At 46.0% G+C, this 14,431-nt stretch overlaps 1 pseudogene; it reads right to left on the reverse strand.

Annotated features, from left to right (window-relative positions):
- Window positions 1-1,586: 1,586 nt before the first annotated feature.
- LOC119824279 lies at window positions 1,587-3,877 on the reverse strand (annotated as a pseudogene).
- Window positions 3,878-14,431: the final 10,554 nt, after the last annotated feature.

The following is a 14,431-nucleotide window of genomic DNA, read 5'->3' on the forward strand; positions in this document are numbered from 1 at the left end:
GCTGTGGCCTGGCACAGGGGTACCAGTGCAGAGGACAGTAATCAAGCCCAGTTTGGCATTCTGAGCTAGGGATTCTCTTGTGCTCTGGGGATAGACTAGGAGGACCAAGCTGAACAGATGATTACTCACCTACGAGACATCCCAGTGAGGCGGTCACAGCAAACCCATTGTGGCAGGTGTTCGGCAGATTGTACAAAGTTAAGGGCCGGTAGGTACAAGGAGGTGTCTGTGGGAGAAATGCAACGCTGGTAAGCCACAGTGGTATTTATAGACTCACCAAACCAGGAAAGAAACCAGCCCCTGGTCCTCTGGACTGCAGAAGCCAGCTTCAAATGCATGTACTGGGCTCCTCAACCAGCTCTTAGCATCCCCAATTTTTCTAGGACCTTGTTTGTCCTCGGCTTTGTGAGTCCGTGAAAACTGCTGTGGTTTACAAGTCTGGTGAGGCCATTACCTGGAAGTCAGCCAGCTGCCTCTGCAGACTGCAAAGGTAGAAACAGCCAGACTGTGGAGTTCTTTCTCTGACATTTAGAAAGAGGACTCTTGATGCTTTTGAAGCCTTGGGTTTGCACCTCAGCTTCTCCTTTCATATGGAAAGTATCCAGCAGGGAACACAGGAGCCCTGGTAGCAGGCTTCTCTCACAGACAGAGCAGTGAATTGCTGTTTGGGAGCTGGTGGTGCTCAGGGATTGAACTAGATCTTTTAAAGGAATGCCTAAATTCCAGACCAGAAACTTGGTTCCTCTGAAGTCTAATCAAATGGAAAAGATATGAGAAGCAGGACACTCCATCCTTAAAACCCCATTACTTTGTCCATTTGGAAACAGAACCCACCTGTCATCAAGAGCATTCTAAACTTTAATGTGACTTTATTGGGAGCCAGAATTGTATATTCTATCATGTAACTCTCTTGTTTATAACATAGGAAAGCACCTATATCTAGACAAAGAACGTGGGGAATTCTGGGAACTTGGAATACTTTCTGTCTAGAATGCTAGAGCTAAACAACCCTTAAGAATCGGTTTGTTCTATTGTGTTCTTTTTGTTTTAAGATTTAAGGTTTTAACAATGCTGTCATTAACTCTTTGAGGATTTTCTTTTTTTTTTTTTTTTTTTAATTGGCCTCTATTGCTTTATTTTGTATTTTATACAAGTGACTAAAATAAATAGAGTAACAAAGGCAGCTACACAGTCCCCAAGTACACCACCAGCTTTCTTGGACTGCTGTCTAGGGTACCCAGCCCCACTTCCTCTTCCCAGGGTACCACTAACCACCACCCACCCTTCAGGTGACAGTTAACTAGGCAATTGGAGGTGGTGGTCATATTCTGGGGTTAGTAGGGACCCAAGGAAATTTCATATGAAGGGATTCTTCATATAAAAGAATGTCTATAAAAAAAATACTCCCCAAATATAAGAAAGTCTATTTTAACCCCCCAAAAAGGCTTATAAAAATAAAGCTACAAATAACCAAGGTCCTAATTACCCCCGAGGAAGGGAGAAGGACCAGGCACTGCATGGTGAGAGTCACAGTGGCAAAAAACCTTGTGGTAGGTACAAAGCACCAGGGATGAACCCAGGCACTACGAGGAGCACCAAACTGAAATTTGACAGGCCAAGGGCACAGACCCAATGTGGTCTCAAGGTGGGCCCTACATAACATCTACAAAAAATTCACTGGGGTTGCCCATGGCCATGTGGAAGCTCTGACGGCTAGCTGTCAGTTCTGGGGGCACAGAGCCCAGGTCTCTGACTGGAGGAGCACCAGGGGGCTGCACTGCAGTAGAGACAGGGGGAGGGGGGGGGGGGCATCATGACAACCATCATGGGATTATAGGGGGGGGCCATGGCCAGGGGGGGGGGCCATAGGGATGGAGCCCTGGGAGGGCTCGGAGATTAGGAGTACCGCCTGTTGAGCCCCTGGATGGTGGGGGGGCCCCATCACCAGTCCCACCAGGCTCCCCACCCCGCCGAAGGCTGCCTCCACGGCTGGACAGCTCGGACTCACTGCCACTGCCAGACTTGGACTCAGGGGCCCGCTCCTCAGGCCTCCCTGTGCGCCCGGCCCCCCCCCCCATTCACTTCTTGTTGACCCATGCTCCGGATCCCTTCATCTTGTGCTGGCTGCTGGCACTGCCCTCCACCATAAGCTCTAATGATGAAGCTCGTTGTGGTAGGGTGGCGGCTGTGGGCTGTCAGGGGTGTGGGCTGGATACTGGTAGGAGAAAGTAGGGCAGCAGGGGCCAGGGTAGCTCCAGGAAGAGGAGCCAGGGTATCCTGGTCTGAAGCCCCACTGGAGCCATCATTGTCATTCAGAGACAGGTTAACTAGGTAACTCTCACCAGCCACCACTGAGGTCTCCGAAGACATAATAGCACTGCTCAGAAAAATGTTATCTTGTTGACAGTATGTCGGATGAGTCCGGCCTTCAACAGCCCGCTGGCATACTTTCTGGCCTCCCGGCGCTCAGGAAAACCTTCCACATGATGGTACAGCCAGTCTACCACAACTGAGCCTAGAAAGGCATTTGGGATGGTGATCTTGAGCCACATGCGGGTTCCGGACTCTAGCCAGACTCTGGGGCTGCCATGGCCTTGGTCACAGAGGCCATGTCCATGTGGATGGAGAGACCCCGGCTTTCACAGCCATCAGGGCAGGGAGGAGCGGATGTGATAGTGCTCATAGACGAAGAGCCTGGGTAAGCAGGGAAGGTGCCAGTCAATGCAGCGGAGTGCGACACCCAGGCAGCAGGATCAATTGGCTGGATGGGCTCATTCGGGGGAGGGTTGAAGTAAGCCTGGGGAGAGGGGATCCCAACAACTTGGCCACGGTCAGCACGATGGGGCCTGGCTTGTGCACAATATCCCTCAGCACCCGCACGGCATCGTCATTGCTCATGTTCTCAAAGTTCATGTCATTCACCTGCAAAAGCATGTCTCCAGGCTCAATACGGCCATCAGCAGCCACAGCGCCCCCCTTCATGATGGAGCCAATGTAGATGCCTCCATCACCCCGCTCATTACTCTGGCCCACAATGGAGATGCCCAGGAAGTTGTACTTCTCCATGTTGAGTGTGACTGTGATGATGTTGAGGGACATTGTGGAGTCGGTAACACTGCTGAAGGATGAGGTCCTTTCCATGCGTGGTGGCCGCTGCTTCCTCCGCCTTCGGTGGCGCTTGAGGAGGCGGGAGGCACTGCTCTGCTCGGTGGAGCTGCTGAATCTGCTCATGGTGTCATCCTCATCGGAGTCTCCTAGGCTGGTGCTCTCCAGCTCACTGGTCATGAGAGTAGAGGAACTCTCGTACCCAGCCAGGTGGCGCTCCAGCCTTGAGGTGCCACTGGGCCTGTGGCCACCAGCGCCATGCTCACTGCTTGCTCTCTTCGAGGTCGTTCTCGTCTCAGCGACACAACAGACTCAGTTTCTGTCTCAGGCTCTAGATTTTCATGGCTGCTGGATACATTAGGGTGGAAGGATGGCGGCCTTGAGTCCCCAATGCCACTGGTCCTTTCTGGAGGCAAAGGAGGTACATGGCGGAGGTGGAGGGACCAGTTTGTCCGAGACTCATGGGCTGGGGGAGCCATCTCAGGCTGGGGGTATCTGATGACACTAGCCAGGAGACAACCCTTCCATTGAAGCATGGGAGGCGCGCATTGTCATCTGAAATCTCTTCCTTCACCACCCCAAAATCCTGATCCATAGACTTGAAAAAGTACTTAGCGCCCGCGGGCCGCTGCAAAACGCTCTTGAAATCGCCAAGGGTGATGCGCTCTGCCGGGGACGGAATCTCACCAGGTAGGAGTCTCTTCCTCATCCAGATGGTAAATCACCTTCGTCTGCCTACACCACCGCCCCCCGCGCCGCTGAGGATTTTCATACACGGGTATTTTAATCACATCCATCCCCCTTCTCAAACTCCTCTCGCATCTCCCACCTCCCTAGTGTTAGAAATAAATCAGGCTGTCAAAGGAAGAAAGAGACCACCCATTCCAACAGAAGTATCTAGAAAAGCGCTTTGCTCTTGATAAGAGGGTGTGCCCTAAAAGAGCGAACAGACAGGTAGGAAAGGAAGTTCACTTAGCTTTTTTATTCTAAACTCAAGTAGAGATTGAGTCTTCCACCCCCCACAGCTTCACGGCTTATCTGATTGGCTAATCTGAAAGAATTGTGCACAGGAAATGAAGGAGGAGGGTGGGAGGAAAGGGGGTTATTTATTCTAAGGGGAGAAAGAGCCGCTGCTCCAGGCCTTCAAATTTTCCAATGCAGCAGGGGCCTCTATATGAGCAGAATTTTACCAGGTGTTTTATAGGGCCTACTGTTTTGGTCTAGAAATACTTGCTAGTGTTGTAGACACAATCTTGGAAGTGATGGAAGGCTACCCTTACTTGAACGGAGACACCTCTAATAGTTACTAAGAAACTTCTTCAGGAAAAATTCCTAGTTTTGCACTTCCCCTAGCTTTGGGTCCAATAATGGCCCAGGCCTTCAAGGCCAGAGTGTCTCAAAATCTGACAAAGGTATTAAATATTAATTAGAAATGATATTGATCTTATAGGCTACAGAGCTTAGGACAGATAAAGAGGATGAATAGAACTCTTAAGGAAATTGATCAAATAGTCACAGAAACTGGCAAAAATTGGGCCAAACTCCTCCCCTTTGTCCTGTTCAGGACCCAGTGTGCTCTATACTGGGAGGGGCTTACACCATTTGAGTTATGTTTGGGAAATATCTTCCCATCTTCCCCAAATCCTGAGATATTCCCCAGAAGCCATTTCTAATCTTTCCCTTCTCAAGTCAGATCTGGTTTTGCAGGGAGCTCACCCCGGTCAGGGCATTGACTGGATTGAGAAAGGAACCCTGCCATCTCCCGCCTCAAACCTTCCTACCACTTCCAGCCAGAAGACTTGATTTGGATAAGGAGGATCCCTGTGTGGAAGGGGCCCTACCTAGTTCTTCTTACCACACCAACTGTGGTGAAGGTGGTTGTTGTCATTCCCCATGTAACATGAGGGCCTACTTGTTGGGGTTTCTGTCCTGCCCCGGTTCCCACAGTCGTAGGCCCAAAGAAATCAACAGAGAGTCTGCATTATTTATAAAGTGATTGGCCCCATTAGCTCAGGCTTCTTATCTAGCTTCTTAAACTTATATTAACCCATTATTCTTATCTATGTTAACCACATGGCCCTCTAGTACCTTTTTCAGCAGGACAGGTCACATCCTGCTTCTTGGTGATCTGGGCAGGACTGGAAAAAAGAGCTTCCTTCTTCCCAGAATACTCTGTTCTCATTGCACCACCTCTACTTCCTGTCTGGTTATCCCGCCTATACTTCCCTGCCTGGCTAGTGGCCAATCAGCAATTATTTAAAAGTAATTGACCAAAATACAGAATTGTCCCCCCACCACCCCGGATTTCATCACCCCCCCCCCCCAAAAAAACCATGGACCACGGACACCTTAAAGATAAGGACTGACCAGAATTTACTAACTTGGATACACAATCTTCATCCACTCCAAACCTGACATGGAACGCAGAAAAGCTGGAGATGGGAAACTTTCCGGTGCACCTCTATTCCCTTATGCTCCTTCCAGGGATGAAACAGTGGGGGTCTAGGGGACGGACAGTGTTATGGAATATGAGTTAAGATGTGTATACTTTGTTTATGCTGTGGGACATTTGTTTAATGATGCAAAAGACGTGTACATTTTTTTATGTTGCATTAGTTTAATTCTGTAAAACTGTGTTACTTTGCCTGCCTGAAACACCTGATGGTTCTGATAAGAGCTGAATGGAAATAGCGAGGCAGGAGTGGAAATAGGTGGGGCTGAGAGGTACAGAGAATAAATAGGAAGAGGAGAATATGGGCAAGGAAAAGGAGATGGAAAGGGGCCAGCCACACAGCCAGTCACCGAATAAGAAAGAATATATATAAAAGTGTACAAGTTGTAAAAGCCAGAGACAAAAAGTATATGGGATCAGTTAAGTTAAGAAAAGCTGTCTAGAAAAAAAGCCAAGACCAGGCAATCATAAGTAAGAACAGGTCTCTGTAGTTGGAGCTGCAGGCCGCTTCCCGCTGCCCAGCTCCTGGCCACCTGGCTAGCTTTACACCCGAAATAACAACACACAAACTGTATTCATTTAAACACTGCCTGACCCATGTAGTTTCAGCCTCCTACTAGCTAATTCTCCACATCTCTTGCTTTAACCCATATCTAATAATCTGTTGTAAACACCACGAGTTTGGTGTCGTTACCAGGAAAGATTCAGCATGTCTGTCCTGGCGGCTGGCTTCATGGCATCTGCTCACTGAGAAGAGTCATGGCGACTGTACAGAGAGGAGAGGCAGGGCAATTATCTGAGGCCATCTACCTCACTTCTTTTTTCTGTTCTGTACTACTCCACCTATCTAAATCTTGCCCCTATCAAAACGCCAAGGCAGTTTGTTTATTAGCCAATGAGAATCCTCCAATCAGGTCTCCATGTATTTATTTGGGAGCTAGGTGGCAGGGCCCCTGCTGTGGGACAGTGGTCTTTATCTTGTCACCTGTATTATTTTTAATAAAATGCTGATTTTATTAGTATCAAATAGCCAGGCAGGAAGTATAGGTGGGGGACCAGGCAGGAAGTAGAGGTGGGGCCAACAAGAACAGAAGAAATCTGGGAAGAGAAAAAAGCTCAGTCTGCAGCCATCACCCAGACACAGAGGAAGCAAGATGTGACTGCCTCATCAAATAAGGTACCGAGCCACGTGGCTAACATAGACAAGAATAATGAACTAATATAAAATGTAAAAATTAGTAAGAAATGTCTGAGCTACTAGGCCAACCATTTTGTAATTAATGTAGATCTCTGTGTATTTCTTTGGGGCTGAATGACTGAAGGACCGGGTGGGACAGAAACATTGATCAACAGGCCCCCAAAAAGTAAAAAACAAACAACAACAATGAAAACAACTACAGGATAGAGGTTAGCAAATCCGGTTATGGAAAAGACTGGCTAGAAAAAGGCCTGTGGAGACTGCAATTTTAAGTATGTCCTGCTGATGATGAATCATCCTGCTAAGGACAAAGTACCTGTATCCTGTCCTCAAATTACGATCTTGTTTCCTCACCTTCTAAGGTTTACTCTAATGCCTAAAGAGTCAACACTAGTTTAGAGGACTACATATCTTTCATGCCCCTGAACCTAACTAACAGTTTGACAAAATGTGCCTCATCCTGTTCTCTGGAGAGTCATACCCACACCACTACCCACACTCTCTCTATATATTGGTCTGTTATCCCCCAGATATACACCAATAACGAAGAAGAAGAGAGAGCTCATGCTGGCCTTCAACATTAATGAGGGTCAAACAGGTGCCAATTCTGTTCCCAATCTTACTAGGAGCAGGAAAGCTGGTTGCTACTGCCATTGGTTCCTCAGCCTTGATATGAATCAAGGATCAAAATGTTAGGGAACTCAGTTTAGGGGTTATAGACTCAACAAGTCACAATCCTATGCTGGAATGGAGAACAGCAATGAATCCTGCAGCCAAAAAGAGGCCTGATGCATGCTTACATGGGAATACATAAGAGGCCACACCAAGTGGGTGGGTTAGCTTAAAGGTTACTGGCAGTAGGAATTCCTACAGCAGTTCCCAGATAGACTTAGACCGAGGGTCATTTGGAGAAGTCTGTTTCCAGACTGGAGAGTCAAGTTGACTCCCTCACAGAGGGTAGCCCCTACAGAATTGGAGCTGGACCCCCTTTTTCTGAAACTCGGAGGGCTTTGCATGGCCTTAGGAAAAGCTCACTGTTTCTGTGCCAACCAATCAGGGGTATAATCAGGGAAAACCTTGCCATGGTCAGAGAAAACCTCAAAGAAAAGGGAAGCAAGGAGACACTGGTCAGATAGTTGCAACAGTCTCTTTTTGCTTGGCCCCCCATGACTGACCACCTTACTGTCAGCGTTAGTTAGACAGTTGATTTTTCGTCCTGATTGAGTTTCCAGTGGGACCCTGCATATTCATTGCATGGATAACAACATCAAGCAGAGAATAAATTCAGTTAAGCTACTTGTCCTTAGGACCAAACTATGGCACACCCACCCCAGAACAGGATGAGTCAAATGATTGATTCATGCCCATAAAACCAGCGGCGAAATGTGATGGGACAGTCAGTCCAAGGTTCCTCCATCTCATCTTCTTGATGAGGCCTTTCAGTTTAACTAGAAATTGATCTCTTGATGGGGAAACCCCATGGAAAGTTACCCGACTCTATCCTAGGAACCACAATCAAGCTGTCCCTGGCAACTTATCTTAGCTTCTGTTCAGGTGTCTTCTTGTGAAAACACCCCTGCAGCTGCAGAAGAAAGATAGCAGGATGTGGAGTTGGTATATGAAAAGCCCTTTTCTAAATGCTTAGTGCTACACTTAGGAGCTGAAGATCTAAGCATTAGTACCAGCTGGTTGGGAATAAAGACCTTCCAGTTACTTATAAATGTCTGAGTGGTCCTCTCTGAGTGGCTTTCCACAACAGTTGCAGGGAACATTTGCATAAAATTCTTACAAAGTCGGAGGGGGGGTAGCTAAAAAGAATTTTAATGCTGTCCTAAACACCAGTTTCAAAGAATTTGACGAGGAAAGACTGTATATTTGATATTTCTTACACCTGTTCACCCAGCCTCCCACAGTGTCATGCCCACCCTCCATTAAGTCCAGTGTGGTGTGTGTTGGCTAAATGCTGCTGGGCCTCGAACTGTCTTGGAGCGTAGTCCATATACAACCAGGTTTCATACCATCGAGGGGCACCTCACTATTATCCTCATGCTTGGATTTTGTTCTGGTTTAGCTATCATTGTGATATCCCTCTCCATTCCTCACTAAGACTGAGCGAAAATGATCACTCCATGTATTAATGATGGGGCCCTTCAAGCTTCTACTATTGTTAGAACCCTTGGTTCCAGAATTAACTATGTCTCCCCTTGGCCCTCAGTCCATATGCTCTCTGTCAAATGATTTCAGATGTAACCCCTGCTAGGGCGCCTCAGTGGTAAAACAGGATTCCCATGAAATTACAGATGACCCATGTTCAGTCCTGTTGTCAACCCAGATGGGAATGTCTGTTTGAGACAGCCTGTCTCCCAAGATAGCCTGCCTCAATATTGACAAACAGTTTCAGCAAAGCAAACTGCAGGAGAGACATGCAGCCTCTGCTGTGGGACAATCTTGTATACGTAAATATGTATTATGCTCATTGTTAATAAAAGAGCTGAATGGACAATAGCTGGACAGGTAGATGTTAGGCTGGACTTGAAGACAAAAGGAGAAGAAGGAGGAGAAGGAGGAGAGGAGGAGGAAGAGGAGGAGGAGGAGGAAAAGAAAGAGAAAATGGAGGGGTCTCAGAGAGAAGTAGATGAACTTGCTGCACTGAAAAAGGTACTGCTACATGGCAGAGAAATATGGTTAATTCAACAATGTAAAAGCTAGTTAGTAATAAACCTGAGCTATTGACTGAGCTTTTATACTTAATAAGTCTCTGTGGGTTATTTGGGAACTGACTGGCAGGACAGTAAAGTCTGCCTACATAGCTCCCTATGACTGCAACAGTGTCTTCTTCTCTAGATCCTCATTCCACCAATATAAAAGGCTATAGCCAGGTTCTCCCCCCACCCCCCAGCCCGGAAGACTCCTAACTTCCAGAAGAGAGAGGCTGCTCCTCACTGTGTGTGCTAATGAACACAGTCCCATTGTTGAAAGTCAGACTCCTGTCTTTTTAAATTGCCCCAGAAATCTAACAATGCTAAGCAAGGTGTAAAAAATAGGTAGCATTTTTTTTACAGAATTGCAGAAGGCACTCTCAAGGGCGAGCGTTTGTTAAAAGGAGCCATTGTGGAAGAAAGCATTTTTCACAAGCGTGAGAGTGTGCAAACGGTCCTTCTGACGGTTGCAGGCAAAGCTCAGAATGAAATCTGTAAACTGTTTTATTCATAGAGCCTGCAACCAGAAAAGCATCCTAATGATCTTGTCTGCATCTCAGCTATAGCTGGGGGTTATCGAGGCAGGAACAACAAAGACTGTCAACACTCCAGACTTGCCCCTCGAGTCAGGGGTCAGTGTGACCCTCTGAGATGTATGGTGCTGCTGCTTTTCTCCTGGTCTCCTCTTGGTAGCAGGGAGGCTTTGTGACACCAGGGTCACAGTCTTGCATTTCTCACCAAACCAGACCTTTTGATGACATATAGATGAAAGTCAACTTACAGAAATGACCCATTAGCAGTATGTAAATAGCAGACTCCTTTCCACAGGATGGAGAACACATGTGTAGAATAGACAGAGCCTGTCTTAGTTAGGATCACTATTGTTGTGCTGTGGGACAATGGTCTTTCATCTTGTCACTTGTATTATTTTAATGAAATGCTGATTGGCCAATAGCCAGGCAGGAAGTATAGGCAGGGCAATCAGGCAGGAAGTAAAGGTGGGGCAATGAGAACAGGAGAATTCGGGAAGAGGACACAGTCCGCAGTCGTTGACTCAGCTGCAGAGGAAGCAAGATGTGACTGCCTTACCAAAAGAAGAAAAAAAAAAAAAGGTACAAGCCTCATGGCTAACATAGACAAGAATAATGGGCTAGTTTAAGATGTAAGTATTAATTAATAAGAAAAGCCTGATCTAATAGGCAATCAGTTATGATAATGTAGACCTCTGTGTGTTTATTTGGGATTAAATGGCTGTGGGACGTGGTGGGAAAGAAACCCCTGTCAACATTGCTGTGATGAAACACCATGACCAGATGCAGCTTGGCGAGCCGAAGGGTTTATTTGCCTGAGAGTTCCATAAAACAGTTCATCATCCTGCAGAGAGGGCACAGACTCACACAGGACAGGAGCCCGGAGGCAGGAGCTGTGGAGGGGTGCTGCTTACTGGCTTGCTCCCCATAGCTTGCTCAGTCTGCTTTCTTATAGAACCCAAGCCCAGGGATGGGACCACCCAAACGGGCTGGACACTCCTTATCAATCACTAATTAAGAAAATGCCTTACTGTTGGGGCCCAAGACCCCAAGGCCTGTAAGCCAAAGAGTTTACAAGAGTTGTTTTTCAAATTAAGAAATAGTTTCAAGTTCCTGGAGCAGAGCTTTCTATCTAAAAAACATCTTGCGGTTGTCTGTGTCGTTGCCCGGCTGTCTGTGCCACATTCTCCTCTGGGTGGTATTTTCAGATACCTTCCCCTTTGGCTAGGGCTCAGTAGTTCTCCATTCTCCTCTGACCTTACCCCTCCTGCCAGAACTACCCTATAAGAAATGAAACCCTGCTTGCAATAAACGGAACCTTGACGCATCTCAGACGGACTCTGTCTTTTTTACGTGCTTGGTTCCCTTTCCCTTCCACCCCCCCCCATTATTCCTAGGTGATGCCTCCTCGAGGACCCATTAAATTACCTGGCCTGCTGGATGGGTCACCTTACAGATGGATCTTATGGAAGCATTTTCTCAATTGAGGTTCCCTCCTTTCAGATAGCTGTAGCTTGTATCACACTGACATAAGACCACACAGTGCCCCTATCAAATAGAACACTGTGTGACCATCCTTGAGGGGTGAAGGTGAGCAATGGCCAAAGGGACATTGAGCCCACTGACACGTTTTAGGCAGGCTCTCTGCTATTTTCCTAATTCTGTTGGAATATGCATCTTTCCCCAAAGGCTGTTTCTACCACTCCAGGAGGCCCCATTTGGATTGACTCTTAGAGGAAGGGACATGTCTTTTTTTCTTTACCAGAAAACCTCTAACTAGTTGGTGATACTAAAATTTTCCTAGCAGTTGAGAAAGCCACTCTCAAATCAACTCAGATAATTTTTTAAACTAAATATCAAATAACAGAATAGATTTAAAAGAAGTAATGGAAGAAAATAAATTCAATAGAAATTGATTATTATAAATAGTTGCTTTACCAGGAAGAAATAGCCTTCCTTTATAAAGGCCTCACAAAAACCAGCCACTCCCCACCTTCCTCTTTTTCCTATGTATTTTTAAATCATAAGGAGAGGCAATTGTGATCTTTTCCCCTTCTTTAAAATAATATTAACAGAGCTAGAGGAGGGAGAAATCCAAAACTCAGTGACCCTCAAGCTTGCTAAAAGCTGACTGGCCATCTAACCAGTTAGAATAGGCTCAAGAACTTCTGAGAGGCTAGCTGTAAAGAAAGCCTCCTGCCCTCAGGAAGAAAACACAGATCAAAGTGTCTTGAAAGAAAATCATTTTGATTGTCAGGGGCTCTGAGAACTGAGTCCAGAGTGTCCCTGAAAACGGCAAGTGAAGCCACTCCTCTGTTCTGCCCAAGACGACAACTGCCCATCAATTTATTTCTCAGTGACTCTAGCTTGTGTGTAGAATGGGATGGAATGGCTGCACCTTTGTTAAAAGAGAAAATTAGAAGGAGAAGAGGCAGTCGACTAGGGCATCCATGATCTCATTCACAGTTTTAATTGCATTAATTAGCACATGCTCCAAGGATTTGCAGGAAAGGAGACTGAACCGGAATACAAGTCAGCCCCAGAGTAGGGAGAAATGAATTCTGGGCTAGGGTTTTTTTCCCTGCTCATGATGATAAGTTTGCATCTCCTCCCCTGATGGAGGAGGGTCTTCTATCTATCTGTTGATTTCATTGGTTAATTAATAAAGAAAACTGCTTGCCTGATAGGTCAGAACCATAGGTAGGTGGAGTAGACCAAACAGAATGCTGGGAAGAGGCTGTGAGGCAGACGCCTTAGGCAGTTCTCCTTCCCAAGATGGACGCTAGAATCTTCATGGTAAGCCACCACTTTATGGTGCTACCACCGGTTATTAGAGATGGGTTAAGCAAGATATGAGAGTTAGCCAAGAAGAGGCTTAGAACTAATGGGCCAAGCAGTGTTTAAATGAATACAACTTGTGTATTGTTATTTTGGGTGTAGAGCTAGCTATGCAGTAGCTGGGAGGGACCTGCTCACCTCATCACCTACACTTCCTGACCCAGGAGACGCCTAGGAGGCAGTAGACCAGTGCTCAGATTCCTCTAATGCCATACTCTCTGAAAAGTATACACACTCCCAACACAGGATGAGTTGGCAACAATAACCAAAGAGAGGAGACACAGGGAATCTGGGTGGGTGTCTTCAAACTGCTTCCCTGATCCACTGAGACATCCCCAGATGGACCACAGCTTCAGTTAGTACTGCCTCTCAACAGAAGATCAGCATGGAGGGGAAAGAAGGTGTTCTAATATAGCCACCAAGGCCCCAGTGTCCTAGAGTTGTGTTATAGGAGTCAGAAGAGAGGACAGGGTACTTAAGGAAAAGCAGAATGAGGAGAGTTATCTTTGAAAGGCCAATGACACGTTCAGTCAATGTCTATAATCATTTAGTCCCATATTCCTTATTTCAGGACAATGCCCCAGTCTACACGGAAGACAAAGTTGGGCTCGGAGACTCCATCCCACCCTAAACCACTGAGAATCAATTTTTCTATACCCTCCTTTTTCAGAATTGACCAGTGTCCCCACCTTCCTTTGGAATCCCTGCTCTTTGCACTGGTGTCTTATTTACTCCCTTCTCATGCCCTCATTCTGTCACTGGAACACGAATGAGTACCATACTGCCCATTTGGAGTCCTGGGTTCTACCATTTGCCACCAGAGTGACCTTGCTCAGACTCCTAAGCCTTTCTGTGCCTCAACTTACTCTCTCTAATTTGAAATAAGAATATTACCTTTTCAAGGGGCCTGTTGTGACAACTGACTGATTAAAATAGTTAGCAGCACTAGCAAATAGAAGTATTTACATATTTTATTATTAGTGTGGCTATGTTTCATGTTTCTTCGGGGTACCATAAAGCTTTTGTCAATATGTGGAAATAAAACAGTAAAATTTCAAATAAAGGTTTTGTTAAAATTATAAAATAAGGATTTTATAAAAAAATATCTCTTACATTCAAAGAGACTGGAACTTTTGTTGGCCCTGATATCCAAGTTAATAATACACCTTGTTGTTATTTAAGACTTAGGCTGGTATCCCGCCATCTACCAAGCTGTTTGTTTATTCTGCTTTCAACGAGAACAACCATAACAGCCAACTTTACTTGCCTTCAATTCCTAGTAATTAGCTTTGATAGCTTCCATTAATGATATCTTTAATCTTAATTATACACTTTTCCATGCCCCCTGACTCTGAGAGCAACGCAAATTATTTATTTGTATATGTGTTATGGTAACAAATGAAAGCAACCTTACACAACAAATACCCCCCTTAATGTTGAAAGCAACGTTGATAGATAGCTAGTGCTGGTAATGGTATGTTTGCAGTCCTGAGTGCTTCAGGGTCAGTTGGAGTCAGCGACTCTAATTCCTTGTAAAATTGTTGAAGTTGTTTCTGTGAAAAAAAATCCCCAATCCTTCTCCCTGTGATGCCTTCTGTATTGCGCAATA

This window comes from Arvicola amphibius, chromosome 10 (genome assembly GCF_903992535.2).
Source record: "Arvicola amphibius chromosome 10, mArvAmp1.2, whole genome shotgun sequence".
In the NCBI taxonomy this organism is placed as follows: Eukaryota; Metazoa; Chordata; class Mammalia; order Rodentia; family Cricetidae; genus Arvicola; species Arvicola amphibius.